Source organism: Podarcis liolepis, assembly GCF_965112155.1.
Source record: "Podarcis liolepis genome assembly, chromosome: 7".
Lineage (NCBI taxonomy): Eukaryota > Metazoa > Chordata > Lepidosauria > Squamata > Lacertidae > Podarcis > Podarcis liolepis.
The window spans coordinates 89,127,705-89,143,851 of NC_139561.1; the positions used below are offsets into that span (position 1 = coordinate 89,127,705).

Here is a 16,147-nt window from a genome sequence, read left to right on the forward strand (position 1 = left end):
CCCAGTGTGGAAAAAACTGTGAAGCCAGCAAATGCCCCTACACATTTCCATCCTTATTTCAGACATTGTGATATTTCGGTAGATTGTAATCTTTAGCTGGTGATATTGTGATGTTGGAAACCACATACCGCCCAGCCCTAATCAGGAATGGAATAGGGACCTGTGCTGGCGCTAATGGTGTCTCCCTCCAGACTTTTTATGCAGCACCATCAAGTTACACGGCGCTTTACTGTAGAGAAAGAGCCAGGTTCCTGCCCCAAGGAGTTTACAATCTACAGCTTGGTCATCCTCAAGAAGGAATGGCAATCTTGCCTAATTTAATTATTATTTTTCTAACAGATGTATACTAGATTGCATAACATGTTTCATGTGGCTTATTCTGACAGGGTAGGCAAGCTTTAGAATTATACAGAGCTTCTAATCAGCTTCCTTAATGATGCACCTAATATACTTTGCTCGCCACAAAATCATTTTCCATTGCCCCATACCTGTTTAAAACTTGGGAAATATTCAAATACAGGGTTTGAGAAATTACAGCCTCCCCCCCCACCGCCTGATAACTCAGATGTCTAGGTAATTTATGCTAGTTCTTTTGAATTTTGACATGTTTATTTAGTTCTGGGGAGCCAGTGTGGTGTAGTAGTTAAGAGCGGTAGACTCGTAATCTGGGGAACCAGGTTCGCGTCTCCGCTCCTCCACATGCAGCTGCTGGGTGACCTTGGGCCAGTCACACTTCTCTGAAGTCTCTCAGCCCCACTCACCTCACAGACTGTTTGTTGTGGGGGAGGAAGGGAAAGGAGAATGTTAGCTGCTTTGAGACTTCTTCGGGTAGTGAAGTCGAGATATCAAATCCAAACTCTCTTCTTCTGTGCAGGAGAGTGCTCACTCCTAGTAGAGTCTGATGCTAAGAACCGAGGAATCTTTTCCTTACTTTAGTTTACACCAGGGGTCTGCAACCTTTAAGACAAAAAGAGCCACTTGGACCCGTTTCCGAAGAAAAAACAACAACTGGGAGCCGCAAAACCATTGCGACATTTAAAACAAATATATCTCCGGAGCCACGATCTGACAGCGGGCGGGAAGGTGGCGTCTGGACAGTGCGTGACTAACGCACGCACCGCCCCCATGCGACGTCACAGCCAGTACAGCGCCCGCCACAGTGAGGAGTGTCGGGGCGCACAATGTGCCTCCTCCCCTCGCTAGTATCCGCCCCGGAGCCGCGGCAAAGATGTAAGAGAGCCACATGCGGCTCCGGAGCCGCGGGTTGCAGACCCCTGGTTTACACAATAAACAGAAGCAAAACATGTGAAGAGTCATGATGTGTTGTGTGTTTCTTTACAAGAATTAAGAACTTACTCTTGAAATAACACTAACAAGTGCTTGTCACACTTTGCTTGCGTGCATTTATGAGTTTTGTAGTGAATAAGTGCTTGAAAAGCACAAAGGGAACACGAGCACCCCCAAACTGCATGGCAGATTAATAGGGCACATTTGCTGCAATTTTCAGATCGAATGGGCAGATAGAGTCTGAATTGGTCCATGAGATCAAATAGGCAGATAGAGTCTGAATTGTTCCATGAGATCAAAGTTCTCTACCTTTTGCTTAAGCATCCTAATATTCTTTATGAATCTCTATCTGACAGTCCCTAATGGTTTGTGAATTAATTCTTACCCATTTCATAGACGAAATCAGTTGTATGTACCTGATACCCAGTTTATCATCCTGTGGGCACAAGGAATGTTTGTGTGGCGCACAACCACCTCTAATGTGGTTAAGTAGTTTTGCTAGAATGCAAATGCCTGCAGCATGGAGCTATTAGGAGACACAGTATGGTGTGGTGGCATGGATAGACAACAGTGTTAAATGCAAACAAGCTCTGCTAAGGATGACCTTGGTCACTGTCTCAGCTTAGCCTACCTCTCAAGGTTGTTCATGAAACTACAAGTCTTATTGCTGGAGCTGCTTGGGTGTGATACAGATATTTAAATGTAAGCACAAACAAGGTGCAGCAAGTGATTTGGGCTGCATTTGTATGATTTACTTCCATGACAGTGAATTTAGGTTGTAGTTTCTCACTTGTGAATTTTCACAAAGCATTGAGTAGAATTGCCTACTATAGACTTAAGGATGTACACTGCTTAATGCTGACTGAGAAGCATGTCCTCCTTAAAAAGCTTTAAGCAACCTTTTGTACTCTTTAAGTCAGGCCACTGGCCTTCAGGGCTGGCTCAGACATTTCTGAAATTGGTGTGCAGAATAAGTCTGCAGCTGCATAGAGAAAGTTATATCTGGGTCTGTTTCTTCAATTAGGCATCAAAATATATGATCTTTTTATATGATCTACCTTAAATTGTGTAGTTAAATGATGATTAGAAATTGGCAAGAACTGGAAAGTGATAAACCTGTGGACCTCCTTCTTGCCTTAGAAGTTCACTGTTGTTTTGAGAGTTACCACTAAACATATCTGAATCTAAAATAAAAAAATAGATTCATTTTCAAGCTGGTCATGAGAAGCAGAGAATGTTCATACTAATACTTTGATGCAAAACCCACAATTTTATATGCAGAAAAATCAGTATTTTGGAATGACAGTAACCACTAACAACCCCTATGGCAGGGGGAAATGCAGACACTACCACAAGTATAACATAGAAACCACCAAGGAGCCACAAAGTTAGAAGTTTCTCCAGGTCCAGGAATGGAGGGACTTTGAGGATAGACAGTTAGATCCTGAAGGATTCCTGACTTATCTGGGAGAGTTCCCTGTTGCTGTAGTGTGTAGTTCTGTTGAAAACCTGGTCAACCCCTGGAATAGGAAAATGGTGCAAGTAGCTGATATGTTCTGCCCTAAATATCTGCTTTCTAAAACCCACACTCTGTGGCCTTCTGAGGAGCTGAGGGTCATGAAACAGCAATAATAATAATAATAACAACAACAACAACTATGGCAATGGTGGAGGAAATATGGCTGAACAAGCACAGACCCATTTGGGAACCTTTTTGTGGCATTGATAATGGTGAATAAATGGGACTTCTCTCCCCCTATTGCAACTGACACAATCATATCCAGCAGATCTGTTCTGACAGGTGGTGAAAGGCTTACTATTTCTTGGCTCTCAATGTGTGGGGAGAAATCATTTAGTGGTCTGCTGTGACCAGTTTGCAGACTCTCTGCTGATACAGTTGCTTGCATCCATTCTGACATAGACCACATTTTAAGGGGCAGTTTCTCTTAATAGGACCTTGGTTTCTTCTTGTCCTACTATATTCCACCTGAAGGAGGAAAGGCAGGGTATAAATGTAATAAATGATGAATTGTGATTTCAGCTTGTTCAGCCTCAAGAGGGCAATGGAGGAGGTGGCACTGTCTTAATGTGCCACCTACCACGTTCACCCTGAGAATGTAGACAGGATACTTGGAAGTACAAGGGTGATCCCTTGTCTTCTTACACCTGACACTTTCTGATAAAAGTGGCCAAAGTAGGACTGACAAGTTGGGTGTTGGAGCTCTTGGATGTTTTCTTGAGAGTGAAATGCAAAGTGTGTTAAAGGAAGACCTTTGTTTAAATAACCTCCTTGGTTCCTAAGAGGTTTTCCCCATAGCCTGATACCCTCAGGTCTTCAAAGAGGGGGAAATAAGTGCAATGGTTGGGGAAAGCACAGAGAGGGTCCAAGTCTTTTTCATGCTTGAGGCAGAATCAAACAGTGCCCCATTCCCCAAAAATTTGTTATGTGAGACAACTTGCCACCCCATCCAGACTAATGGCCGGGCTTTCTCCACCTAAGCAGCTGTGAGAAGGTTCCATGGTAATATTACTAGTTTTGCTTGCTTATCTCCTCCCTCCCCAATTTAGTTGCACCTCTTTTGGCTCACGGTGTGACAATTTTTGTTCTTTGGGAGAGAGATTTGCCTTTTGCAGCCTAAAGAATTCCCTCTTTCTTCTTACTAGCTGCAATAAACATGGGAAGGTCATTTACTAAACAGCACACTTTCTGGGCCTGGGATTTAAGCATATTTTAAAATTTAGATCAGCTTTTATGTGTACAAGAATGCAAAAGCGGAAAACAATTGCATTTAATGATAATAAATAAATAAATAAATCCAGCATTAATAATTCACACAGAATAAAATCAGGCACAGACATTCCCCTGCTGGATCATTTATGTGAAGTAAGTATACAGACTCCTATTAAATTAAGTATGGGGTAGGCCAGAATTGTCAGCTCCATCACTTCATCCTCCCATATTTAACCCTTTTTTGGTAGACATTGTAACAGAAGCATCATTAATTAATGTTGGAGAAATAATTGGTCTCATATGATAGGTGGAATATAAGTGGTGAGACTTGATACTTAGTGTAGGATGAAGTTATAATCCCTTAGTGTAACTCCTTTGAACAGGAGGGACGTAAAGACAAGGAGAAATAGGGCAAGTAAGGGGAGGGAATAGTAAGCACAGTGCACATTCTCTATCCTCCATGGGTTAGAGAGCCATCTGAATTTGATTTCATGAGGGCTTGTGCATGTGTGTTCTGGGTATGCTGGCAACAGATTTGCAAAAGCATCTTGCCCTCTCTACTTGGTGGTTCCCTATTACAATTTTGTTGTGCTTTATTTTAAAATATATCAATGTTCATTATAGTATTAGAAGGAAATCACTGGATACAGAATTATTGCAAGGTATTTTTTAATTGCATTAACAAAGAGAAAACATCATAGGCTTGTTTTTGGATGTTTCTGTCTTTCTTTGCAGTACTAATTCTTCGTTTTTAAGCATCTTTTTCTGCATTTTGGATGTTATTTGGAAATATGGCTACACAGGCATATTTCTGCAGGAATCCCTTTTCCTAAATCCTCTCCATTGCTATCCTTCCACCCCAACACACACACACACACACACACACACACACACAGTATCTCTGCTGGTCGTGCCTTGAAACGGAGATTTCCTGGATTCCCAGTAGAACTCTTGCAGCCTTCACAAATGCATTCTTGCAGGGAACTGTGATTTTCAGTTATCTGTACTATAGTATGTTTTCTTGGTGGTGGTGGTGTTCTTCACATACGTACAGTCTTTATTTATTTTTTGCTGAAGAGAATCTGCGTATTGTGTGGTACGTAGAAGACTCTTCAGATAGAAGGGGGCTGTTTCTTTTCAGAGGCGCATGTGTGTGATAAGTGCCTGTTGTGGCTTTATACATGTGCCTTGTAGAAAGCTAAGCTTTGTAAAGAACTCTGGCCTTCCCTTCCCCAGCGTTCTGCAGTAATCTCCTACTTCACAGACCTGCTTTTGCTCTCACTGGGCTTCCATGTTCACTAGAACTGCCAAAACTGGTAAAGAAAGCAAGATGTCTAAACAGAAACCATTCCTAAAAAAATCTTAATAGTTAAAAATAGCTTTAAATAATTCTCTTCTCTCCTGCATATACCCTCAGACGCACACTCCAACCACAAGTATTGCTGTTGATCTGCATTTCTACCCAATATTCTCACGTAAACCAACGTTTCTCCTTGTCTCAGCACAGCTCTCTGTAAATCAGACCTTAGCAGAAGTTGCTACTGCAGTCACTGACTATTATTATAGAGGTTTTCCAGGGGTCACGGTGATAATTTGACCATCAATTCTGGAGGCTAACAAAAAAGAGAGAGAATAGTTTTCAGCATTGTGGTTTGGATTATTTTCCCCAGATGCTTTTGTTTACTGCAGTCTCAAGAGTCTGGTGATAGAATTATGGCTAATATCAACAGACAGAATCAAGCACTCTCTAGCAGTGCCAGAAACTCAAATATATAATCTAATTGCCAAATGGCACCTTAAACCTGAGTTACAGTCGCCACAACGGAATGTCTAGGCGCCGTTTTTGTTTGCTTGTTTTTGTTTCCTGGTGGACTTACTATTATTATTTTCATTTCTATACCACTTCATATTTTAAAGAACAAATCTCAAAGTGGTTTGCAACACATTAAAACACCCAGAATAAAACAAATTCAAGCTTCAGGGTTTTAGATCCTTCTCTAAGTGATATTTTGCCTCCCCCAGTCGCCAACCTGGCATCCAGAGAAATCCACATGGTTACAATTGGGCCTGCGCCAGTTGCAAAACGTGCCTGGCACTGGGCTAATTTCAAACAAGCCATTTCTTTCAAGTTAGAAGATGATTCTGGAAGGTTCAGACAAGCTCAGGTTTGAGAAGAACAGAAATAATGGTTCATATTCCTGAAATCATAACCCCTTTTCATTAGCAAAAAGCCCATCATTGTAATGGTTTGTGAACTGAGGAAAACTGGGCATTACAATGGGAGGGCAGGTTTTACCTCCACTTAAGGAGCAAAGTGGGACGCGGGTGGCACTGTGGGTTAAACTACAGAGCCTAGGACTTGCCGATCGGAAGGTCAGCGGTTCAAATCCCCGCGATGGAGTGAGCTCCCGTTGTTTGGTCCCTGCTCCTGCCAACCTAGCAGTTTGAAAGCATGTCAAAGTGCAAGTAGATAAATAAGTACCCTCCGGCGGGAAGGTAAACGGCATTTCCGTGCGCTGCTCTGGTTTTCCAGAAGCGGCTTAGTCCTGCTGGCCACATGACCCGGAAGCTGTATGCCTGCTCCCTCGGCCCATAAAGTGAGATGAGCGCCGCAACCTCAGAGTCTGTCACAACTGGACCCAATGGTCAGGGGTCCCTTTACCTTTTTAAGGTGTAAAGTACAAGGGTAAAGAACGTCTTTCAGCCCACTTTCTGGAGGCCACATGCCAGTGGTGGACTGGGCCAGGGGCTAAAAATAGGCATGGCCTGGGGCAAAAACATGGCACTATAGGCTACATTTCAGCTGCACAAGAGTCAGAAGTTACTACACATATACACAGCTCCCCATCCAGGCAAGCAAATGGTGTTTTTGCAGCTCAGGGACACATTCCATGCAGGCAGAAGTGTTTGAATAATGAATGGAGCAGGGCTGGGGAGCAGTGGGGCCCAGAGAACAGTCACGAGGGCTGGACAGAGGTGCTTTGAAGGCTGCAGTCGAGTGGCTTGCCCCTCTTTTGCTTTCTCCCATATTGCTACCGTCATTCCCTTCTGTGAGAAGGAGTGTGCTACAAAGGAGGTGAGGGACCTCAAGCCCAGGGATAAAATGCTGTAATAGCTCACCTGGTGGGATGGATGCTACAATATCCTCCCAGTTGCAGCATTGCTACTGCATACTGGGAGGGGCGAGGTGGGGCTGGGTGGCTGCACTGGGTGGATCACTGGATTGACTCCATCCGTTTGTCAGCCCAGCCCTGGCCTTGTCACTACCTAGCCCAGGGATCAGCAACGTGGCCCATGGTCAGTAAACCTCCTGACCCCTGACCTAGCCCCTGCCAGTACATGGTATTGGCAACAGCACTGCTGCCAAGAGGTCATTGTTACAGCTCTGTCCCATCAAGTGAGCTGCTTCAGCATTCAGTTCTTGGGCTTAGCTCATGGGTAGGCAAACTAAGGCCCGGGGGCCGGATCCGGCCCAATCGCCTTCTCAATCTGGCCCGCGGACAGTTCGGGTATCAGCGTGTTTTTACATGAGTAGAATGTGTCCTTTTATTTAAAATGCATCTCTGAGTTATTTGTGGGGCACAGGAACTCGTTCTTTTTCCTTTCCAAAATATAGTCCGACAAGGTCTGAGGGACAGTGGACCCGGCCCTGACCCCTGGCTTAGCTGAATCGTCTCTCTCTCTTTCTCTCTCTCTCTCTCTCTCTCTCTCTCTGTGTGTGTGTGTGTGTGTGTGTGTTTTAGCCCAAGGTTCAGTTTTTTGAAGCAGAGAAAAGGCTTGAACTGTAAGCTTAATATGGAATCTAAGGGGCAGCAAGCATGCAGTTGACCAGGCATTGGCAGAAGACCAGAGCCTTCAAATTTATGGCACACCTGGTCAATGCAGGGGCTTCATACTGCTTGCCAGTTTTATGTTGTACATCCCAGTTCCCTTCTGTGGCTCAAAATTGCTCGGGGGATTGAGTTCATGCAAAACCAGGTAGATCCCAGCCTTGGGCCATAGGGTACTAGAATTCAAGCTCCATATTCTGTAATATCAACTTTACTTGTGAATCCTTAATTGTTCTGTTCGTTGCCGTTCCTCTTCCAACACAGCTTCTGTAGGAGTTGTTGTTTGTGTGGCCTGATCTCACACCCTCCAACATGCCGTGGAGGAAAATTGGGATGTGTGTCTTTTGGGGCAGTGCTCTCGTGGAAGCCAAAACAGGACATCCCGGGTTCCAATCAGAAGCCGAGGTGGCTTCTGTAATTCCAGGATGTCCCGCTTCAACTGGGGCAGTCGAGGGTGTGTGGTCTCCTTGCAGGAACAGAGAATGGTGTCCTCAGTCAACTGTTGTAGATAAATTGATCTGGTGTCTAAAACAGCAGACTGACATGTTGCTACAAAGTTCCCGCATGAAAGGCTTGCCTTGGCAAATTAACATGGGATCCAGGTGTTTGGCTAGGAAGCTAAACTGTCTAGAAGCAAGTTTGTAATAATACTGAGTCATCTGGTGGTGTGTATGTGTGTGCGGTTTTGAATGGTATTTAAGTATCCACTAGTAAAGTTGCTGTTTCTGGTACTAACATTACTATATAAATTTGGTTGTTTATTCACTGAGCAAAGCTGTATTTTAACACATGTTGCAGAAAGCCTCATATGGCCCCAAGACTTTATTTCTTAGAAGAGATTCAAGGGTTTAGAGGGTTGTAAGAGCAACCACACATACCAAGAGACACACTTGTTATTTCTAGTACTTAAAAATAATTGCATCGTGTAGTAAAAAATCAATTTGTATAGGGTTGAGACAGATTGTCAAAACCAAAGATACCTGGAGTTTCCCAGATACAATTAACTGGAGGCTGTGAGGGGGCCTCTTCTTTTGCTGTCAGTTTTGTATGATTTTTGAGACATAAAGTGTGCTCGCAAGTATGTTTACATGTTCTCACTTATTTTAGTGGAGCTTAACTTGCATTTCCATCTTTGTAAGAAGGCTAAGGCAGGGGTCTGCAACCCGCGGCTCCGGAGCCGCATGTGGCTCTTTTACACCTTTGCCGCGGCTCTGGGGCGGATACTAGCGAGGGGAGGAGGCGCATTGTGCGCCCCGACACTCACCACTGTGGCGGGCGCTGTACTGGCTGTGACGTCGCATGGGGGCGGTGCGTGCATTAGTCACGCACCGTCCCGACGTCACCTTCCCACCCGCTGTCAGATCGCGGCTCTGGAGATATATTTGTTTTAAATGTCGCAATGGTTTTGCGGCTCCCAGTTTTTTTTTCCTTCGGAAATGGGTCCAAGTGGCTCTTTTTGTATTAAAGGTTGCAGACCCCTGGGCTAAGGAGTGCAGTCTGAGTTGGTTATTGGCTGTAATATTTTTGTCTGAACATCAGCTGTTGCAGGAATGAGTTATTGGTAAATTGTTGAATTTTCATTTGTTTCAAAAGCTCATTGTTCGGAATTCACAATTTTATTTCCTCATATGCATTGCCTGACAATCTCCTTTATAGATTATTATAATGTGCGCTCCATCAAATTGCTCTTAAAAACCGTATGGCTGGGGTAGAATGTGGCAGCTTACCTTTTGAGCAGAGTGACCAGAGGAGAACATATCACTCCAAGATGAGAGCATTGCTCGGGCTGCTATTGAGCTTCGAGGCCCAATTCAAGGTACTAGTATACTAGCACTAGTATAAAAAGGTAAAGGACCCCTGACAGTTACGTCCAGTCACAAACGACTCTGGGGCTGTGGTGCTCATCTCACTTTACTGGACAAGGGAGCTGGCATTTGTCCGCAGACAGTTTTCTGGGTCATGTGGCCAGCATGACTAAGCCGCTTCTGGCGAAACCAGAGCAGCACATGGAAATGCCATTTACCTTCCCGACGGAGCAGTACCTATTTATCTACTTGCAATTTGATGTGTTTTTGAACTGCTAGGTTGGCAGGAGCTGGGACCGAGCAACGGGAGCTCATCCCATTGCGGGGATTCAAACCGCCGACCTTCCAATCCACAAGCCCTAGGCTCAGTGGTTTAGACCAGTGTTTCCCAACCGGTGTTCCGCGGCACAGTAGTGTGCCGCCGGACGTCGCCTGGTGTGCCGTGGGAGGGAGGCAGGCGAGTCGGGCTAATCCTCCGACGAGCTCCACCTCCAGACCCATTGCTCAAATCCTTTAACCCAGCAAGGCAGGAGGGCGGGGAGGGGGGGGGGAGAGAAAAAAGAAAGGGTGGGAAAAAAGAAGGGGAAGAGAAAATATTTTTTTAAAAAAAGGAAAGAGAGGGAAAAAAGCGAGGGATGGAGGAAGGTCGTTCCTCGATAGAAAGGACTGAAGGGGTGGCAGCTGCGTGGCTGACAATGGGGGTGGCGGGGGGGGGAAGAGACGGGAGAGGGACCGTCTCTCCTTTTCTCCAGGCAAGAATGCTGTGTGGCTTCTTCTTCGGAGCGGGGGGAGAACTGTGTGGCAAGACCCCAATCGTTTTTTCTGTGGAGAAAAACGATTGCTCCAACTGAGGGAAGAGAGTGAGTTGCGCGGAGCACCTGCCTGACAATCGCCTCGGAAGGAATCGAGATTTGGGGTGGGTGGGTGGAGTGACGGGACGGCGGTGTCGCCTCCTCTCTCTTTCTCCCTCCTCCGCGGCCGCTAGCGACGGGCTTTTAACTTCTCCCAACTTTTGTGTGCGCGCGCGGCCCTCGAAGTCCCCCCTTCCCGGGGGACCCGACTAGGCCCTGCCCGCCGCTGGGTGAGAGCGCAGCCTAGGAGCCGCATTGCCGCTGCCGTGCGCCTGGCTGGGTGGGGGGATGGGACCCTGGCGGCGGCGGCCCCAGCGGCGCCTTGGTGCTCGTGCGGGACTCGCTCGGCTGGTGCCGGCCTCTCAGGGCGGAGGCCTAGTCGCGGGCTTCTGGGTGTTGGGGTTGCTACGCGCCTCAGTCCCCGGGGACCCAGCGTCGCAGCCTGACGCCGCCGAGTGTGTGGCTATGAATGGGAGGGTGGCGGTGGTGGGGTGGTGGCGGGCGTCTCCCCCTTCCTTTCTGCGAGGGACTCTTCTTGTTGAATGTGGGGCTGGGAGAGAGGCGCGCATTTCTGCTCCCCCTCCCGCTTTGTACATGGAGAATGGCCTTGTCCTCCTCCCTCCCCCTTCCGCCGTGTAGCGCGGAGGGTGTGCGTCTAATCCCCTCTCCACCTGCTCCCTGAGCTGCTACCCTTGTGTAAGGGGAGGCTGCGAGTGTGTATCCGACGCAGGCAGCATGCTCTTATTTCTCCCACCTTAAATCAGCGCTAATTGCGCCTGGACGCAGTATTTACTTCCGAGTAGGCCCCCTTCTCTCCCCCCCGTAGCACCTGACGTTGCTATTCGTATCATCAGGTTTGTTTGTTGATAATTTAATTGTTTTAAAAGCATCATGCTAAAGAGCTCTCTCCCACCCCCAGACCCTTGGGCAAAACAGAAACACACACATACACAAACACAGAGATTGAGCCCTGCAGGTTTTATGAAATGAATGGATTCTGAATGCCTGTTTCAGTGGCTTGTCCGCCTTAGGCTGCAGGGCCAGACACCTGTTACACGGTGCAGTCCGTAAGCTGTGAGCGCTGCTACCTGCCGCCGAGACCACGTAACGACAGTCTTGAAAGACCTACATTGGCTCCCAGTACCTTTCCGAGCACAATTCAAAGTGTTGGTGCTTTAAAGCCCTAAGCGGTTTCGGTCCAGTATACCTGAAGTAGCGTCTCCGCCACCATCGTTCAGCCCAGACACTGAGATCCAGTGCCAAGGGCCTTCTGGCAATTCCCTCACTGTGAAAAGTGAGGTTACAGGGAACCAGGCAGAGGGCCTTCTCGGTAGTGGCGCCCGCCCTGTGGAATGCCCTCCCATCAGACATCAAAGAGATAAACCAGTGTTTCCCAACCGGTGCTAGACGTTGCCTGGTGTGCCGTGGGAGGGAGGCGGACGAGTCGGGCGGCGAGAGGCGGCGGCGGCGAGGAGAGGCCGCCCAGCGCGGGGCTCTCGCCGTCTGCCTGCCTGGCTGCCTGCGTGGCGCTGACGTCACGGGGCTGTAACGTGCCCCACATAGGCACACGCGGGGCGGCGAGCGAGCTCCCTCCCACATCCCATCGCCGCTCGCTTCGGCCGGCCTACTGGGCTGTCGCAGGCGGAAGGCCTGCGCATGCGCGAGGTTTTCGCGCCTTTGGGATTCCCTTCACGCCTTCCTCCTCCCGGGTCCTTGAGAGCGCGGGAAGCGGCAGCGCGAGAGCGGCGTTGAGCCTGGCAGGTATTGCGCTTGCCAAGGCAGTCATTTGGGAAATGAAAACTTGCAAAGCAAGCAACCAGTTCAATCTGAAGTACGTGTATGCTTAATATCCTGTATCTGAAACCTGTTCTGCCCCCTCCCCCACACTTGGTGCCATTTTCATCTACACATGCAGCAGAGTAAGTTGACCCAGAATAGTACCAATTCAGATGGCAGATGGGAGAATGACAGTGCTGAATGCTTTCCCATGTAGAACAGTCCCTGCAAATAAAAACCTAGCATATTTGGAAGAGGGATGCTAGCCTAACCATTACCTTCTATGCTGTTACTATTTTTTTATTTTTTTTTACATAAGTAAAAAGTGACCTTTCCCCATCTGGCATGGTGGTGTGCCTCGAGACTTTTTTTCATGAAACAAGTGTGCCTTTGCCCAAAAAAGGTTGGGAAACACTGGTTTAGACCACAGCGCCACCCACTAGTAGTATACAAAGCCCTAAAATGATTTGAGACCCAAGTGCCTAAAAGAGGACCTTCCTCCTTGTCTCCCAAAACACAGTTTACAATCAGAGGTAAAAGCTCTTCTTGCAGTGCTACTACTCCAGATGGCCAGGTGGTCCCTCTGGAACTCCCTTCCTGGGGAGATTAGGCAATCCCTTCCATCTTCAGGTGCTATTCAAAGACATTTTTATTTGTCCCAGTCTTTAGAAGAGGATAAGAACATTCAGGCACTGTAGGTTTTAAGTGATTTTATTTTATATGTTCTTACCAGATTTTAGGTTGTTACCCACCCTGAGCATGCTTTAATAAAATGTTCCCAGTATCTCTGGAGTCCCACCCACATTGATTCTCCAGCTTGCTCCCTCTGACTTGGTTTAGAACCATTCACAACCCTATAGTGGAATTCTGTAATTGTATATATATGTTTTCTCTTGTAATGGCTAGTGCAAGAATCCAGATGTTTAAAGAATGGTGAACAGGGCAATAATAGACCATATTGCTTAACATTGTTCTTTTGAGTTTCCAGAAAGTCTCCTAGGGCAATAGGCTTCAGGGGGCTATCTGCAAATGAGGAAAGGGTTTATTTATCACCTTGTACTTACATGTCTCATCTGCTCTAAAATATTTTTGGAAGACAATGTCTTGCATGAACTAATACTAAGTTCTCCAGTCCATCTCTTTAATTTACAAAGTAGAATAACTTTCGTCAAGCACTGCTGTTAGTTCTGCCGTTTAAAAATACTACTGCACAAGGCATTAACTTTTAGGGGGAATCATAAAGTGAAATCCTTTGTTGTTGTTGGTTTGTTGACTGTCATGTTTCACATTAAATATGGTAGGAAAGTCTTGAAGGATCATAAAGGTGCCAGAGCGAGGCCCATATATATAATCTTTTAAAAAGGAGAGCCGTACTAGACATTGTGTTCCGGGCAAATGAAACTTGTTCATGCTTTTGAATACCTTGGGAATTGTCCATGGTTAAAACAGTTCAGATTGATGGGTTTTATAGTTGTCAGTATCCTGATTTTTATTGGCAAATCAAGCAGGTTTGTTGCCATTAGAATTCCCTTGCTTTATTACTGTGCAATGTGTTAAGTTGAGAAACCAATAACAATATGCAACTTTTCAACTGAATTTTATAAAAGGGCCGAGGAAATCAGATACTATGAAAAATTTGTCATCACAAATGGGCTTTATACTATATATTTTTTCTGTGGTGTTCCACTGTTTGTTGACTGTCTTTTTATCTCCTCCCCTTTCTTGGAATATTTCCTTTTCTCTTTTCATATAATCATAGAGGTGGAAGGGACCCCAAGGGTCATCTAGTCCAACCTTCTGCAATGCAGGAATCTCAGCTAAAACATCCATGACAGATGGCTATCCAACCTCTATAAGATGATAATTAGAACAGGCATTTCCATTGCTAAACGTGTACAATGCGTACAGGGAATTATTGGTTAGCATTTGAAATCCTCATCTGTATACTCCTTCCTGTGACATGTACATGAAGCATGTGGAGTCTGAGTAGAAACACTGATATAAATACTGATATAAATACCATTAATGAAATCTCCAGACAAATGCAGTTGCTTTTGTACTCATTGTTGTGCTGTGCCAAATCAACAAATATAAGCCAAGTTGACCTGGTGGTGGAGTGAGTGGGGGAATACATTGCTAAGGTTTCATTCTTTTCAGGGAACCCCTCTTAAGATTGACACCCACATCTACCGCTGTGTGTGCTGATATTTTTAAAACTTTCTTTTGCCTACTTGGCTCCAAGAAACCCTGTGTTTGGAGATCAGCTAGTTTTGTAGTGCATGAATCTAGTTATCAAGGAAATAGCATATGCTCCTATTGTTAAATTGTGGAGCTTTAAATGGGCTCCCTAGCTTGACTTAATAAAATAACAGATGTATGCAGTATCTGGTGAGTTTTTTATTATTACTTTCTGAAAAGCAATGGCACAGCAGCAAAAAAGAAAGAAAGAAAAACGTGAACACTTGCAGAAAGAGAAAAGTGGGGAATCAGCATCACTTCCACCAGCTTCATAGAATACAAGTTATATTTACCACAACACAGCACAGTTCCTTGAACCGACTTAACATAAATGAAATATTCTAGGCAAGCCTTTCATAACCCCTGCAAATGAACTGCTGTATAACCCAGTTAAGAAACTTTTATTTCTCTTTAAGTACTTAGACTGGGATACTTCATCAACTAAGATTGGTTTCTTCATTACATCAGAAACAGAGAGAGACAGTAATTTCCAAACATAAAAGCAATTCTGCTTTCACCATGATGTAAATAGCAAGCCTTTTGGGGGAGGAGTGAGGCGGGGGATCTCTTTTATAAATCAGATGGTGCAGTAGCTCTCAAATTACACAGTAATTTAGTCTGGCAACTGAGGTGCAACTTTTGTTTTCATATTTTTGCTGCCATGCTGCAAATGTGAGTTTCTCACATAGCCTGAGGTCTTCAGTTGTGTAACTTGCTATATATCCATTCCTTCTAATTCCTACCCCATCTTCATCATACTAGTGCTACTACTTCAGCCTTAGTCCTGCTCCTTTGCCTTTTAACACAACCTTGTAAATATAAATTAAAGGTAAAGGTAAAGGTACCCCTGCCCGTACGGGCCAGTCTTGCCAGACTCTAGGGTTGTGCGCTCATCTCACTCTATAGGCCGGGAGCCAGCGCTGTCCGCAGACATTTCCGGGTCATGTGGCCAGCGTGACAAGCTGCATCTGGCGAGCCAGCGCAGCACACGGAACGCCGTTTACCTTCCCGCTGGTAAGTGGTCCCTATTTATCTACTTGCACCCGGGGGTGCTTTCGAACTGCTAGGTTGGCAGGCGCTGGGACCGAACGACAGGAGTGTACCCCGCCACAGGGATTCAAACCGCCGACTATGCGATCGGCAAGTCCTAGGCGTTGAGGCTTTTTACCCACAGCGCCACCCGCGTCCCTTTCAAATATGAATTACTACTGTGTAATTTTATTTTATGTTTACTAGCTTCCTGGGGGTTGGCAGAGGAGGGATGGAGAGGAGGGATGTCCTTCCTTCATCTCTCCCCAGTTGCCTCTGTGGAATTTCATGTGCTCCCCTGCATGTAGTTCCTGGTCACCAGTGACTTCCAGGCTAGTGCTTCAATTCAAGGCTTCTTTAGGAGCAGCCTAACACGAAAAATGTGGCAGGTAAACAGAGAGGTTTCAAGTGGGAAAAGCATTGCTGGCTGCATTTCTACATGCCAAGCTGCTAGTAAAAGCAGCAATAGCAAGTTCGTAACCCAAATCAGAAGCATTCTGTTCTGTTAATTGCATAATGCTATCTTACTAACATAGTAATAGAAAAATTGCATCTAAAATAAACTACTGGAGCCTCTTGGGCTTGCCAATCAGAAGGTCG

The 16,147-nt window shown here is 45.8% G+C and overlaps 1 protein-coding gene across 7 annotated transcripts in view; it reads left to right on the plus strand.

Annotated features, from left to right (window-relative positions):
• BICRA (BRD4 interacting chromatin remodeling complex associated protein) overlaps positions 1–16,147 on the plus strand; it is a 109,529-nt gene that overhangs the window by 25,681 nt on the left and 67,701 nt on the right. The gene's annotated exons all lie outside the window — the stretch shown is intronic.